The sequence below is a fragment of the Phascolarctos cinereus genome, unplaced genomic scaffold, assembly GCF_003287225.1.
Source record: "Phascolarctos cinereus isolate Bilbo 61053 unplaced genomic scaffold, phaCin_HiC Scaffold_4;HRSCAF=312, whole genome shotgun sequence".
Lineage (NCBI taxonomy): Eukaryota > Metazoa > Chordata > Mammalia > Diprotodontia > Phascolarctidae > Phascolarctos > Phascolarctos cinereus.
In genome coordinates this window covers 5,894,055-5,909,989 of record NW_027555847.1, presented here as the reverse complement: position 1 = coordinate 5,909,989, position 15,935 = coordinate 5,894,055, and the positions used below count along the sequence as shown (strand labels likewise).

General features: G+C 48.5%; 1 protein-coding gene across 1 annotated transcript in view; it reads left to right on the top strand.

Moving 5' to 3' along the window:
• The first annotated feature begins 4,223 nt into the window (after positions 1-4,223).
• The window catches only part of HECW1 (HECT, C2 and WW domain containing E3 ubiquitin protein ligase 1), a 317,358-nt gene continuing 305,646 nt past the window's right edge, over positions 4,224-15,935 (top strand). Inside the window, exon 1 of the mRNA XM_078152039.1 lies at positions 4,224-4,616. The gene's annotated coding sequence lies outside the window, so the exon portion shown is untranslated. The remainder of the gene's footprint in view (positions 4,617-15,935) is intronic.

The following is a 15,935-nucleotide window of genomic DNA, read 5'->3' as shown; positions in this document are numbered from 1 at the left end:
AGGGTCACACAGCTAGTAAGTGTCAAGTGTTTGGTCTGAGGCCAGATTTGAACTCGGGTCCTCCTGACTCCAGAGCAAGAGCACTATCCCTTGCACCACCTAGCTGCCCCCATGACCCCTTCATTTTACAGATAAGGAAACTGAGGCCCAAGGAGCTTTTGACTCACCAAAGGTCACGTAGGTAGTAAGCATCAGAGGTTGGGACCCAAGTCCTCTAACCCCAGAGCCAGAGTGTTTAGACTAAGAGTTGGACAAAAGGCGAGACAGCAGAGCATAGTTCAAAGAATGCTGGGCCTTTCAGAACACCTAGGTTCAAACGTCACCTTTGCTACTTATTGCCTGCGTGATGTATGTATGTATGTCTATACATATGTCATCTTTCCTGGTAGAATGGATGTTCCTTGAGGGCAAGGAGTCTTTTAATTAGTCTTTGTATCCCCAGAAGCAAACACCAGCAGTGGGATTTAGTGGATAATAGAAAGCTGGCCTCAAGCTTCTGACACATCATGGCTGTGTGACCCTGGGCAAGTCTCCTCACCCTTAGCAGCAATCCAAGACTGTCAAGCCTTTAGCCTAAGGTGTCAGCCAGAATTAATGAGATCACAGACACAGTATTTGTCAGTCTTACCCCCAAACACCTAGCACAGTGCTTGGTGTCTAGCAGGCCCTTGATTGAATGATCAGTCACTTTCCTCTGTAAGGGTGGAGTTCACGTTGTTAGGGCTGTGATCTGTCCCAATCCCATATCTTACTGTGCTCGCCTTCCTTTATGTCATAGCCCACATCCCAAGAGAATGGCAGTCCCTCAGATGTAGGGACTCAACTATCATTCATTTCTATATCATCAACGCCCAGTTCCATGCTTTAGACACATAGCAGTCGCTTCATAACTGTTTCTGAAGTTGAACTGAGATCAAATTATTAATAATAAAATAATCCCTTCAAAGCACCTGGCATCTGATTCAAACATTGACTCCTTTGATTCTCAGAATACCAGAGCCTGGAATGCATGAAACCACAGCTCAACTCTCTTCATCTCTCTACTAATCTCTGAGATATATCTGTTTAGCAAGTCAGGGTTTGCCTAGAGAGCAATGCAGAGCAGAATCTTTTCACATTACTGATGGATTTATTCCCTTCTGTTTAGAGCCTTTGTGCCTCCTGTCAGGGGGAAGGAGGAGAGTCCTCCAGGGAAAAATAAACCATCCCTCAGAATTGTTACACCAATAATCAATCACAAGTGAAAAGAAACACAGGATTGTCGGAGGAGGATCATTGGAATCACCAGGAGCTGGACTGAGGCTATATATCTGGAAATAAACAAAGGGGGCATCATCAGCAATGCACTAATGCCATGTGTTCCCACTTATTATGATTTGATTGTTTCTGTATTAATTTAAGACCTGGATGACCCACAACATGATTCAATGAGATCCTCGGCCAATCTGAGGAGATCTGCCTAACAACCCGTTCAATAAATGATAATAATCTCAACAGTAACAACATTGGACAAATAACCAGAAACCAGAGGGTGGGAAGGGTGCGGCAAAGAGGACAATTTGCTTTTATTTTGTGAAAGTTCAATTTTACATTTTTGTTAAATAGAATGTAAATGACTGAAGCTTATGATGTTATAGAACTTTTTATGTTTTACACGGGTTTTGTGTGTGTGTGTGTGTGTATTTGAAGGTCAAAGCTTACTGAGGGGTTGTTGAGTTTATAATGATTTTTTTTAAAGGATTAGATAGAATGATTGGGAAAGGAGCTGACCTGCTCATGCATGGAGGATGAGAAGAAGCCAGAGTTCAGCTCTGCAGTTGTACTGAACCCAGAGAATCCAGGTTAAGTGGAAGGACTTTGGACAAACGGGAGCAAGAATCCCAAGGATGGGTAAGTAGAATTGGGGTGTAATCTGCACCCCTGATCACAAAGCTACTGAAGCTTTTAAGTCCAACTTAACTCCCAAAGCTGTTCGCGTGAGTCTGAAACTTGCCTTTGTGGAAACTTTTGGGGAATGGAGTAGATTCATTTTGCCCCTTGGCAAACTCTTTGGGGAGAGTTTTTTTTTTCATGCAGGATTCAATGTTGACTTCAAGTACCCAGATTCCCCCAATTGAGATGTTCCCAGCCCCTGAGTATGGGATCCAAGTGGATGCTAGAGAAAATGTGTGCTCATCCCCCAACCACCCAGGAGCCTCCTGTGCATCTTGCACTCAACCTAGGGTCTCCACAAAGAGGCATGGGCCACTGCTCTCGCCATCGCTCAAGCCACTCATGCCAAGCATAGAACAAAGAATGCCAAAGTTGGGAGGCAATAGATCAATGACTTCTTGTGACAGGAGATTGCTGTCCGATGGCCAATCAGTCTTTTAACGATGAGGATGGTGACAATAACTGACCTTTCCCTGGCGTGCTTTACACTGTGCAAAGTGTTCTCCACCCGTCATCTCCTTCAAGCCGCACAGCCAGCTTTCTGAGCAAGGTGCTCCCAGTATCATCATTTCCATTTTACTGGAGAGGAAATCAGGGTCAGACCTACTACCAAAGGAGGGGACAGCACAGCTCGGGAGCCTGACCTAGGACTTGACCTTGGGTCTCCTGGTTACTAACCCAGGGCTTTCTCCACTGTTCACACCCTCCTGGACTCTCACTTTGGGACAGTTCTCTTAACCTGGTAGGGATATTAACTAATAGGGTCAGGAGTTTCAAGGAAGGGACAAAGATGGAAGGAGCACTGCTGAACCAAAGCATTCCATTCAGGGGGAGAGGGGCAGAAAGTTCACTTGCTTGCCTGCATTGCTCACAGCCTCAAGTTGGGAGAAGGAGTGTTAAGGGGTCAGCTCAAATCTCTATTTTGTCTGTGTAAAGATTTGGTGTGTGTGAAGGAAAGAAGCGTCCTAGTGTCTGAATGAGGAGTTACAGAGAGGATGCTGCTGCTTGGGAGACTGGAAGGAGGTGCTCTTCTCTGTGGTCTTGAACATAAAACCATAGAACCTCAGGGCTGGAAAAGAGCTAAAAGATAACTCAGTGCTTGGAGATCTCATTGTTTACTCAACATTTATCAGACGTGAAATTCTGTCCTTGGCAATGAAGCTACAAAGACAAGAGATTAGACACTATGGGTAGCAGAGAAGGGTTTTAGAATTGTGGTCATGAGAGACCAGGGTTCAGAACAGCTTAGATTTTCATCTGGAAAGGGACTTCAAAGGCCACTTTTCTGCTTTTGCAGAGGAGGAAACTGAGGTTCGATGGGTGAGGAGATGCCCCAAATCCCACCCCCAAGTGTCTCAAGCAGCCACTCCAAACCTTCCCTCCAAGTTGCTTCTGCTTTCTGGGCCTCAGTTTCCTCATCTGTAAACTAGTGGTGACAATACTACTGTACTAAAGTCCCAAGGTTGTTGTTCAGTTCAAATGGTGTCAAGCACTCAGCAAATCCCAGCTCTCTTTCTATTGATCACATGGGGTAGAATTTTGGCCCCATCATTTCTCCTTTCTGGGCCTCAGTTTCCCTTCCTGAAGTGGGTAGAATGGATGGTCTCTAAGTCCCTAAAGCTCTAAAAGTCTATGATGCTCTGGATATTACATTTGCCAAGCCCTCCCTCCCCAAGTAGGAGGCAAAGTCTGCAGGTGTCCAAGGCACTGGGGGGAATCTCCTGGCATCCCCAGAGGAGGCCCCTTGGCCCCTGTCCAGGGTAAGACTGGGCCATCTTCCCTGGTGCATCTTTTGTCTGAGTGGAAGTGGCTGTCTGTCGAGCCTTGGGGCCAGGTGCCTGAAAGTATGATAATGGATGAGACATAACCTGGGACCAGGCACCCTGTGTATTCTGTGGGTGGGGACGGATGGACAGATGGAGGAATGGATAGATGGACGGGTGGATGGAGGGAGGGAGGGAAGAAGGGAAGGATGTGATGTGTGCCCCTCGGGTACGTATCTGGGCCCGCAGCACCCGGGGGTGGGCTGTGGTGCCAGCATTGGCTAGCGCAAGCTAGGCGCGGGATGGGCGCAGGCAGCGACTGGGGGTGGCAGGGCCCGGGAGGGGGCGGGGGCGGGGCGAAGGCGGAGCTGCACCAATCAGGGAGCGCGGCCTCACTGCTGGTTGGTCCCAGCTGTCCCGGACCCGGACCCGGAGCCTAAGCCCGGTGGCCGTAGAGGCATAAGCAGGGAGGGGCGAAGAGAAGGGGAAGGAGGAGGAGGAAAAAGAGGAGGGAGAGGAGGAGGAGGAAAAAGAGGAGGGTAGAGCCGAGCGGAGCCAAGCCAGGCGAGCCGAGGAAGGCGCCGCGGCAGCCCCAGTCCCATCCCGGCAGGGGCTCAGAGCCATTGCATCGGGGACGGCGGCCCCTTTGCTTGCCACACGGGCGCGCACACTCGCCCGCTCACACTCACACGCGCGCACACACACACTCACACACACGCCCGCGCGCACACAGCCGCGCACACACTCGCACTCACTCCTGCGTGGCCGTGGCCGCCGCCCAGAGAGAGCGGGCGCGGAGGCAGTGGGATCGCAGTGACCGAGGCAGTGGCGGTGGCCGCCGCCTCCATACAGGGTCCCCCGGAGGGCCGCCGTGCGCTCTAGGGCGGGAGCATGCTTTGTGGCCAGGCCAAGCTTCCCCAGGTAAGGAAAGGGCAGCACCGCCCCCGTCCCCGCCCCCGCCCCCGCCCCAGGCGCTCTGTGGGCTTCCGACTCCTGGAGGGGATGGAACCAGCCGGCCCCAGCCCTGGGACCCCGCTGCCATTTCCGCCAGCCTGTCCGTCAGTCGGTCCCGGCGGCGGTCCGGTCCCGGGGGACTGCTCTGCGCTGCGCTGCGCTGGCTGTCTGCAGCGCTCCGGCGCTCCTCCTCGGGCGGCAGACAAAGGAGGCGCCCTCCGGGCAGGTGCCCCCTGCGCCCCCGCCAGCCCGGGGCTCCCCGAGCCCAGCTGAGCTTGGGGACTTGGCCCCCGGGATCTGTCCCTCCGGATGGACAAGGTAGCGGGACCCAAGCCAGAGTGCCTGGGTCCCGCATTCCCAGGGTTGGGCTGGGCTTTCAAAATTCTGCCTCATCATTCGTTTCCGAGGGCTCTAGTTCGCACCTCCCCCGCCCCGCTGCCTCCCGGACTTGCTGGTTGAGGGACAGGGATGGGGGGGAAACCTAGGCCAAGTGCAGGGGACCAGCACTTCCTCCCCCCCCACCCCCCCTGTGGGTTCTGCAGCTCCTTCCGTTGCCTCCGCCTGTCACCCGCATTTCCTCTAATGGGGCTGGGGCAGGGATCGAATCTGCATGCCATCAGTAGTGGGCATCACTGGCAGGAAGGGTTAGATGCCTGGCTGGCCTGAGGGGGGGCTCGGACTGCCTGCTGCCCCTCCCCGTCATTCTTGGACTAAAGGATCAACTAAGACAATGCCTGTTCTTGGAGATAATGGGAGTTCTCCACTATGTCTCTGATTGGAAGGGGGGACTGTTCACGGAACCCCCCTCCCACCTTTGTTTGCGCTGCCAGGTCACCGTCGCTGGCTTTGCGTTTCCTTGTAAGCAAGTGTGGGGCCAGCTGTGACTAGCCCAGGCTGCGGTATGGGCAGGATTTGCGTGGTCCCTTGAGCGCTGGGAGGTTCTAGGCAGCGAACCTGATCCCAGTGTCCCCCAGCTCTCTCTCACAAGGGGTCTTCCCTCATTACCGAAAGCCTTGTGTATGTTCTCTTCCAACCGGAGGGGCAGCCACATTTCCCTGCCTCGGGGGAAAAAAAGGATTCTGTGCCGAGAGTGTCCTGCGTGCTGGTGGCCAACTTAAATACGATCCCCTTTTTTCCTGGAGCCAGTCAGCAAAGGGGTAAGCGCAGGGGGGACTTGGGAACTGCTGGGGTCCAAGACGTCACAAACATAGCAGGTGGTCTGCCAAGGGAGCCTGCTTGGATTGGAGTTATTATGGGATTCATCCTAGCCTGGGGATTCATTTGGAAAATTTGGATTTTCCACTAAGAAGGGATTATTGTTTCACTGACTGCTTGTTGTGTGGTTCTGTGTGTGTGTGTGTGTGTGTGTGTGTGTGTGTGTGTGTGTGTGTGTGTGTGTGTGTGTGTATTCCTGCCTGCTTGCCTATTACAGAGCTAGAAGGTCGGTGATGCCTTCCCTGGTGCAGTCTGGGCTTCTGCTTGTCGCCCCTCTGGAATACAGTGTCGCTAGGAAGGGGAGCATCCTGCAACCACTTGGGACTTGGCAGGGCTTCAGTTAATAAACCAGATCCGGGCAGATCCTGGAATCCCAGGCTGGTGCGCAGACAAAGCAGCTCTCTTCTCACTACTGTCATCCTCTGCATTTGGTATTTATGGCTTTCAGGGGGATGAACTGGGGTGGGGGGGGGAGAAAGAGGAGCTTCATCTATAAAATGTCACACCCCCATGTTTGAATAGCACTTAACACCTGGAGAGATCCTACTGAGCCTGAACTGCTGTGACCGGGATACCAGGGACAGGCATGTGGGCTAGTGCCCTCCTACTTCCCTCTTCTACCCAGGATTCAAAAAGATACTTGCAGACTCCACTCCAGGCATCCCCACCACCACAACCCCATACCTATACAGAACTTCTGTACGTACAACTAAATGAGAAATACCAACTAGATGGTGACAGGCCCTGGGCTACATATAGCAAAGCAGGGAGAGACCCACTGAGGCTCGAATTGAACCGGATATTCAGCGGCTGGTGTCCTACTCCACCTGGGGCATATTTAAACCCCTTCCCTCTCTTTCTTGGTATTTGGCTTATGTCTTAGGGACAAGAAAGCCCCCAACTCAATACAAACCAAAATCCTAGGTCTGTTGCCTTTGGCTATGATGGTGGGGGATAATAAGGCTAGAGGTAACAATATGGACTCACATTTGTATGGGCAAGTCATTCACACTCTAAGTCTCTGTAAAATGGGGGAAATGGTAACTGTAATAGCTGTCTTGCAGGGTTGTTCACTGCAATGAGATAATGCACATCATTAAATGGTTAAGAACCTTAAAACACCTTGGAAATGTCAGTTATATCATGGGGCCATAGGTCTAGAGCCAGAAGGGAACTGAGACAGCATCCCCCTCAATCCCTTAATTATACAGGGAAGGAAACTGAGGCCTGGGGCACTTTGGTGACTTGTCCAAGGCCACCAAACTAGGGGTGGGGGTAGGGGGATGGTGGTGATGCAAATAGAAAGAGAGCTGGTCTGAGAATCAGAGGACTTGAGGCTGAATTGCAGCTCTGCTCCTAAGCACCTGTACGATTTGGGGTGGGGGGGTCATTTCCTTGCTTTGGGCCTGAGCTGACTTGTCTGTAAAATAAAGAGGTTAGTGCTCAAACACCTCTCAAAGTCTCTTTCTGCTGTCCATTTATGGTCCTATGACCTAGAACCTCTGGCTCCAAATCCATTAGTGGCCAAGATGAATTTTGAGCCCTTATACTCTAACTCCAAATGGACGGTTCTTTCTTCTAGTTCACATAACAGGTTCCAAGTCTCAACAATCCCGTGATGTGGAACAAGATTTAGGAGAGGTTTAGGGAGGAAAGAGGGTGTTGGAGCAGGGACTCCAACATTGTGTTTTCTTCATTGTCTGGTGGCTTGAAAGGTTACCCAGCTAACCCTATCGTAAAACGTTGTCAGCTTTGTCCTCTCTGGTCACCCTGGGAGTGTGGAGGGGAGATGATGCTCCTGTGCTGTATGTCCTCGGGAAGGCTGTGAGGAACACACCAGGGATACTCGCAAGTGTAATTGGGAGTGTTTATACTATCGGAACGATTACATAGTGGTGCATTTCCGGTGGTTCTAAAGAGTGAGTCCTTTCTAAGAACTGCAGCTGAAAGTGTTGATACCGTAACAAGAAAGAGTAGGAGCAGGCTTGCCAACAAGCCCATCCATTATGAAGGGGATATGGTGAACATTTCTCAAGCTGGCATATGTTGGAAACATGAAGATGGTTGAGAAGGTTATGACGGACCACTTCAATGTCCTTCAGTGGTGGGGCAAGAGGATTCTAAAAACGGTTACTTCCACCTGCTCTCCAAAGGCCAATATTTGTGGATAATGTAGACAAACAACTCAGACAATTTCAGCCTCCTCTCCTCCCCCATTTTCAATTGTTTGGTTTACTACACTAGCCTGCCCACATTTACCTGAGAGATGTTATGTCTTCTGCTTGGTTTTGCCTTCATAGATCTGGTTTTGGAAAGGGAAATTGGCCTAAGGATTCATATAAGAAGTCAATAGTCACTTCAGACATTCTGTTTTGCAGTACGCACTTGACCAGAATGTGTGAAGGGTTTAGGGGCACAATATAATTCTTTAAAAGATCTACAGTTGTATCGCTGGGTCATATCCATCAACTGTCTCATGAATATCTTAATAGACTTTCATGATTAGTTTTGTCCAAAGAAACTTGAACTGGCAGCCACCCTTCTGCTTATGAGCCTTTCTTGACTGAGCTAAGAGATTTTCTTGGGTGGCCATCTGCTGACTGGTGCGTCCATGATATCTCTCCCACTCAGTAGAAGCTTTAAGAGCCAGTGATGGGCTGGAGTGACCTTCAGGTTCCCAAGGTCCTCCTCCCACCACAGGGTGGCATCTGAGGAGGACTTTGGAATGAGATCTTAATACTAAGGATCTATGATTTTGATCATTCCTTACCCCCTTTGCTGATTCCCCTTTGTGTGCTGTTCCTCCATTAGAATATAAACTCCTTGAAGCAGGAGCTGGCTTACTGGCTTACATTTGTATCCCCGGTGCCTAGTACAATGCCTGGCCCATAGTAAGTGCTTACAAATGCTCTATCTCTACATAGCTCTAATTCTCTTTCATCCTCTGGGTCCTCCTTTCACAGTCTCTCAGCAGCTTAGAAGGCCTTTGAAAGTTGCTGGGGGTTTTTTTGTTGTTGTTTGTTTTGTTTTGTTTCTTGGCTAGGCAATGGGGTTAAGTGACTTGCCCAGAGTCATACAGCTAGTAAGTGTTATGCGTCTGAAGCCCGATTTGAACTCAGGTCCTCCTGAATCCAGGACCAGTGCTCTATCCACTTCGCCATCTAACTGTTCCAAGTTGCTGGGTTTTAAAAAATGTATTCCCTTACTATCAGCCTGGTAAGGAACCTCTGTGATCTCCATTAGCTCTCACACCATAGACACACAGACCATCAGCTGCTCCCCTATTTGAAGCCCTTGTACCCTGGGATGGCTGGGAATACCTGCTGCCACCTCCCCTCCCCCCACTAAAAAGCCTTCAAGAACACAGGGTCACCTGCTCGCTAAAAGGAGGAATGGAAGGAGGGGCAAAAAAGGGAAACTTTCCTTATAAGGGATATTTGAAACAAAATGAAAGCTCACTTCCCATTTTTCTTTGAGGAATATTTTTGATCCCTCCCTTCCAATTTGATAAAAAGATATTTCACAAAATCTCAGAGTTAGAAGAAACTTCAGTGGTCCATTAAGAAGACCAACCTGGACCCAAGCAATTATCCACCTATAACCTCCATGACAAGTGGGCTGTCCTGCCTTTGCTCGAAGGTCTCCCTGTGAGAAGGAGCTCCCCAGGTAAAATCCCATCCCATCCCACTTGGAGACAGCTTGCATGGTTTAAAAGTTTTCCTTTCAACAAGCCCCAATCTGCCTCTTGCAGCTTCTCTTCATCATTCCTAGTTCTGACTTGTGGGGCCACGAAGGTCCAGGCTAGTCCCTGCTCTATCCAAGAACCCTTCAAATCTGTGACAGCCACTTCCTGGATTGCCCGATGTTCTCCACCGAGGCTCAATTCCTTCCTTTTGCCCACAGGCCTAGAATGCCCTCCCACCTTCTTTCCACTTCTTAGACTAGCTTCCTTCCAGAAGCTAATCTCAGGTGCCTTCTATCTCTGAGGAGCTTGTCTTCATTCCCCTTGCAGTTTGTGCTTCTCAATTTACCTTTCATTTGGAGCAGAGACTGCCTTTGGTCCCTTTTTGTATCTCTAGGCTTAGCGCTGTTCCTGGAACACAGTGGATGCTTAGTAAGTGTTGACTGATGGTTGCTTGCATCCTCCCAGTTCAATCATGCGAATGTCTTGGGGGCAGGGACATTTTCATTTCTGCCTTTGTACCTGCCATCCCCACTCCCTCCCATACACACCCAAGTGCTAAGTGTACTATTTTTCAGAAATGTGGATTGAATTGACCACAGCTGAGCTTTTCTCTCAACATTCCTGAAAATTACACATGGACTGGGCTACTCTGTGAAATTGGACATTTGGGGAACGAATTGCCTGCAGTTTATTGTTGGGGAGGTACAATGATGGACGGAAAAGCCATGGGTTAGAGAAGCTGCTAGTTATAGAGCAGGACCCTCGGAGCCTCATCTGGCACTTAACTAGTTGAGTCTCTGTGGACAAGTCACTTCAATTCACATCTGCACCTCACTAGTCAGCTCATTAAAATGAAGTGCTAATCATTGCATTTCACATTTTGGAGGATTGTTTTGGAAGAAAGTGCTTTGATAAACTTAAAATGCTATAGAGATGTGAGCTACCAGTAAGAATATTTATACATACTTATATATTAAATAATAAATAACATCTAGTTATAATGTTCATAATGGAAACTCATGACCTGTCCCATAAGACTTACCTCCTACATGTTGAGAAGCTGGTCTGCCTTGAGGGGTGAATGGGGGAGGGGGGATGCAGGGACTGGGAACAGCTCTTATTTTCTTGAAGTGTCCAATCACTTCTGGGCATCTGGTGTCTGTGGTCAATCCCATACAATTTCCTTTGCAGTTCAGGCAAAGTGAGTTTCCTCTTGCTGGTCCTTCTGTCAGGATGTTACTGATGGGTTGTCATACAGAACATGTCTCATCTCACTCATTTAAAATACATCCTTATAAGTGCTAGGGCCCAAGGGCTTATACTTGGTCTAATTAAGCCCATTATAAGGGGCAAGAGACTAGCAACATTCTGACATCCTTATCAAAAACGAGGAGAAATACAGAAAGCTGAGCAGTCCAGACTTCAAGGCAATTGAGTGAAAGATCTCTTCTTTCCATTCTGGGCACCCTCATGAGGCCATCGGTCCTCTTCCAGAATAGGGGACAAAAACAGCTCTCACAATAATTAAGCTCCACCTCCCACAAACAGCACTAGTCTTTGAAGATACAAAAGCCAAAACAAAACAGTGCCTGTCCTCGACGAGTTTGTGTGCTACCTGGATTAAGCACCTACTATGTGTACAAGAGTTGGGGGCAATGCAAAGTCTGGATGAGATAAGGTCCCTTCCCTAATGTGGCACATGGTTCCATAAGGGCAGCCTCTGGCAAATTTGGGGAGAGATGTTTGGATTCGAATTCCATAGGTCAGGGGAACTCCCAGTCAATGAAACACACATTTTATTAAGCACCTACTCTGTGCAAGTCACTGTGCTTGAAAATGGGAGAATAAAGATAAATGTGGGAGGCTTCCATTCGGGAGGGTGGGGGCCAGGGTACAACATGAGCAAGTGTAATTATATACAAAATATTACAAAACAAATTAAGGAGGGAGGGGGAAAGGCACTAGTCAGGGAATAGGCAGCCAGGAAAGGACTTGTAGAGGGGATGCTGCTGCTTTAACCAGCCCTAAAAAAAGCCCCAGACTCGGGCAGAAGGGGTATATTCTAGGTGTGGTCAGAGCAGTGGAGTCAGGATGTTCCAATTTGGGATCAAACTCTTACCAGCTGTGACCCTGGGCAGACTGTATAGTTTCTGTCTGCCTCAGTTTCCTCAGGTGTAAAATGGGGATAACAATAGTATTTACCTCCCAGGACTGTTGTGTGCATCAAATGAAATTGTATTTGTAAAATGCCTGACACCTTAATGAATACTTATTGATTTATTTATCCATTTATTTATTTGTTTATTGAAGGCAAAGAATGTGTAATAAGGCTGGAAAGGTAAACACAGGTTATAGAGTGTCTTAGAGGTCAGACTAGCAGTCTATAGGCAACCTTTGTTGCAACTGAAACTTCCCCATTGAAGAAATACCCTCTACAAATAAAGACCTCCAACTTCTGCAACTTGGGGTCTCAGGGAGTTGTCCAGGGCACAGAAAGCTTAATAGACTTGTCTGGTGTTGCCCAGCCAGGAGGGAACAGGGTTAGAGTTAGGTTTTCCTGACTCTGAGCCTCAATGCCTGCTGCCTGTAGGGATTTGTATTTTCGTTACCAATAACTGTCATACCAAATGAGATTAGATGCACTGTCCAGGGCTCTGTCTTTTCCTTTCTTCTTATCAGAGATGTCAGGCTGAACAGAGACCTAGACTATTACAAGATGTGTGATCCTAGACAAGACATTTTACCTCTTTGAAATTGGGATAACACCTTCTTCTTCTTACTCCTCCTTCTTCTTCTTCCTCCTCCCCCTTCTTCTTCTTCTTCTTCCTCCTCCCCCTTCTTCTTCTTCTTCTTCTTCCTCCTCCCCTTCTTCTTCTTCCTCCTCCTTCTTCTTCTTCCTCCTCCCCCTTCTTCTTCTTCTTCTTCTTCCTCCCCCTTCTTCTTCTTCTTCTTCCTCCTCCCCCTTCTTCTTCTTCGTCTTCGTCCTCCTCATCATCATGTGAGAAAAGTGCTTCTGTGAAATGAATACTTGCTGCCTGAATGACCACTATATAGTGCCACAAGTGCTTTAAGGATGTTACTGGTTATTCTCTTTGGACAGTGTCTCCATTCATGGCCTCATTTGAGTACAAATATCATCTTGGTATCAACGACTCCCAGATTTACATGTCAAGGTCAACAAATATTTATTAGGTGTTTACTCTGCAGTACACCGGTACAGTGTGCTTAGTGCTGGAGTTACAAAGAAAGCTAAGCCCTGCCCTTGAGGAGCTCCCATTCTGGTGACCAGAAATAACTATTTGTAGACAAGCTCTATGCAGGGAAAACCAGAGGCAGTCTCAGAAGGAAGGTGCCTGCCTTGAGGAAGGCTGGGAAAGTTCTCCCTCAGAAGGCAGTATTTGAGGTAAGACTTGAAGGAAGCCAGAGAAGCCAGGAAGTAGAGACTGATGGGGTGCTTGAGTGCCTGTGCTTGGACCCCAATTTCTCCCTGGCCTCAAGGCTCTATCCCTGGCAGTTTCCCTCCAGGCCAAGAACCCTGTCTCTGGCAGTGATTCATGGGTGGGCCCAGTGAGGAAACTATGTCTCCCTGTTGCAAGAACAAGCTGACCTCTGTAGAATTTCCCTTGTACTATCTTGTACCAGCAGAACTATCATGTACTGATCCCCACAGTTATTGTGCATGATCCAGAGGTCAAGTTATAGACATCAATTCCCGAAACTATCTTGTCTCAGACATAACAGACCAAAAACACACCCCTTAGGAAATCCCGCTCCCCATACATAAAACTCTTAGTTTTATGTTATCACCTAGTTAGCATATTTGCCACATAATCCACTACTTTTCCTATGTAAGTTTTAGCATCATTCCTGTCATGTTGCAAGTTCCCTAAGGAGCTCTGCCCACCATGGCAAAATTCCTTAAGGACCTCTGTTTGTTGTATAGCCCAACAATAAATCTTTGCCATCTTGGCTTAAGAATGCTTGAGTCTATGAATTCATTCCAAACAACCCCATCCTATACTCTGGTCCTTGAAGGGTCTAAATCTCTCAGATTGCAACAGAGAACATGAGGGAGAGCATGGGAGACAGCCATTGAAAATGCCTGGAACTGCAGGATGGAGGCTCTTGGGCAAGGAACATTAAAGAGGCCAGCTTCACTGAATGGAAGAGTATAAGGTGGGGAGTAAGGAGTAAGGAGACTGGAAAGGTAAAGGAGGAGGGCTACAAAGGGCTTTGAAGCCCAAAGCATTTTATATATGATCCTGGAAGTGATAGGGAGCTACTAGTGTTTATTGGGGGAGAGTATGTGAGAGACATGGTCAGACTGTGCTTTAGGAAGAATACTTTGGTGACTGAGTGGGAAAGATGGACTGGAAGGGGAGGAGACTTGAGGCAGGCAGAACACCCCTGCCCCCAACCCTCCTCAGCTATTTCCATGCCCGAGGGCATGAGAGTTCCACCAGGCTAGGAGCAGAGTCAGAGGGCAGAAAGCTTGTGTTGGAGAGATATGGCAAAGGTGAAATCAATAGGACCTGGCAACAGATTGGATGGGGTGGGGTGGGGGGTGAGAACTGGGAGCTGAGGATGACACCCAGGTCGACAGCCTGGGGGTCTGGGAGGATGGGGGTTCCTGAAAGAGCAGTTGGGAAGTTGTGAAGAGGAGCTGAGGGAGGGAGGGAGGGAGAAAATGATGCACTCTGGTCTTCCTCCCCACCTGGGAGTACAGAGGAGGTGCTAAGGAACCTTTGTAGAATTGATTTTTCCAGTTATTGAACAGGGACGTGCAAAGAGGATGCCAAAGGCAGTCCCTAAACAAAGTCCTCGAGTGTTTTTTCTGAATTAATAAAGCTGGGGGGGGGAGGTTCAAGGAAACCTTTCTAGAAGGTGTGAATTTAGGGGCTGAGCAAGAATTCCACAGGGAGAAAATGTATTCCTGGCCATTGAGACTGGGAAACCTCATGAGAAAAGACAGAGGCTGAAAGGGCCAGGAGGACAAGGAACATTCTTTCACCCAGAGCTCTAACTATGGTCAGGAGGGCTTCTGGAAAAGTGATGGATGCACTGGGAGCCAGACAAAGGAGCACAACCATGCCTTATTCAGGGAGAAGGACCCATTTCACAGAATCATGGCATGACAGAGCCCTCATAGGTCAGCTAGTTGGACTGATTACTAAATGGGAATCTCTTCAGAATCCTCAACAAATGTCATCTAGCTTTTGTCTGGAGTCATCCGGGAAGAGAGAACTCACCATCTACCTCCTGAAACAGATTCAGGGTGAAGGACAAGAAAACTTCTAACAATGAGCCCTGCCCAAAAGGGTACTGGGCTGCTTTGGCAAGTGGTGAGTTCCCTATCACTGCAGGTCTCCAAGCAAAGGCAGGTGTGCTCCAGAGACAGGGGTCCTTCCTTCATCAAGTATAGTTTAGACTAGGTGCTTCTCAAGCCTCTTCCAGTTCTGAGATTCTGTGCTTATCACACTTGCTTCTCTGGGGTATGTTGCAAGGTGCAGCCACAGTTTTCCAATGAGTCAGAAAACCCACTCACAATTACATTTTTTTTTAAGGGCTCTCTCATGCTGAGGACTTGGGATTTGTTGGCCTGATCTAATCCATGTCTGTGTGGATTTAAGAAGGTCTCCTGTGGCAGCAATGACATCACAGCTTTACGAGCCAATCAGGAACGTAGCCCATCATTCTATAAACTTATGATTCCCCTGCCTTCCCACGTGGCCAGTAAGTGCCAGGCCTTGTCAGTTCTGCCTGGACAGTATTTCTTTGATCTGTCCCCTGTCCTTTCAAACATCCCATTCCCTCATTCAGGTCTTCTTCACTTCTCTGTGAGCACTTGTTCATTACTTTTGTGCTTGGTAATGAGCTAATTGTTTGCTGGGAATACAAATACAGACAAGAAAGTCCCTGCCCTCAAGGAGTTTATAATCTAAAGGGAGAAGGATAAGGTGCCTAAAGGCTGCTGATAGTGGAAGAGGAGAATCCTTGGGTCTGCATGGTTTGGAGATATGGCACCGAGGCCTGCTTTGAACAAGATAAGCTTGTGTATCTGTATCAGAATTCAGAGTTCCATGGGGCAGATGCCAGGATCCAGTGGGGGGGGGAGAGGAATCAGCAAGCATTTATTAGGCATCTACTAAGTGCCTGGCACTGAGCCAGGTGTTGAGCATAAGGACAGGGTCATAGTCTCTGCCCTCAAGGAATTTATAATCTAGCCAGGGGAGATGACATATATGTATGCAACCCCCCCAAAAATAACAAGATAATTTGGGGGGCAAGTAGGTGAGCCAGAATCAGAAAAGGATTCATGTAGAAGGCTGCCATTTTGCTGAGCCTTAAAGGAAATCCGGGCTTCTCCAATCCAGCCTCCTGGCCCA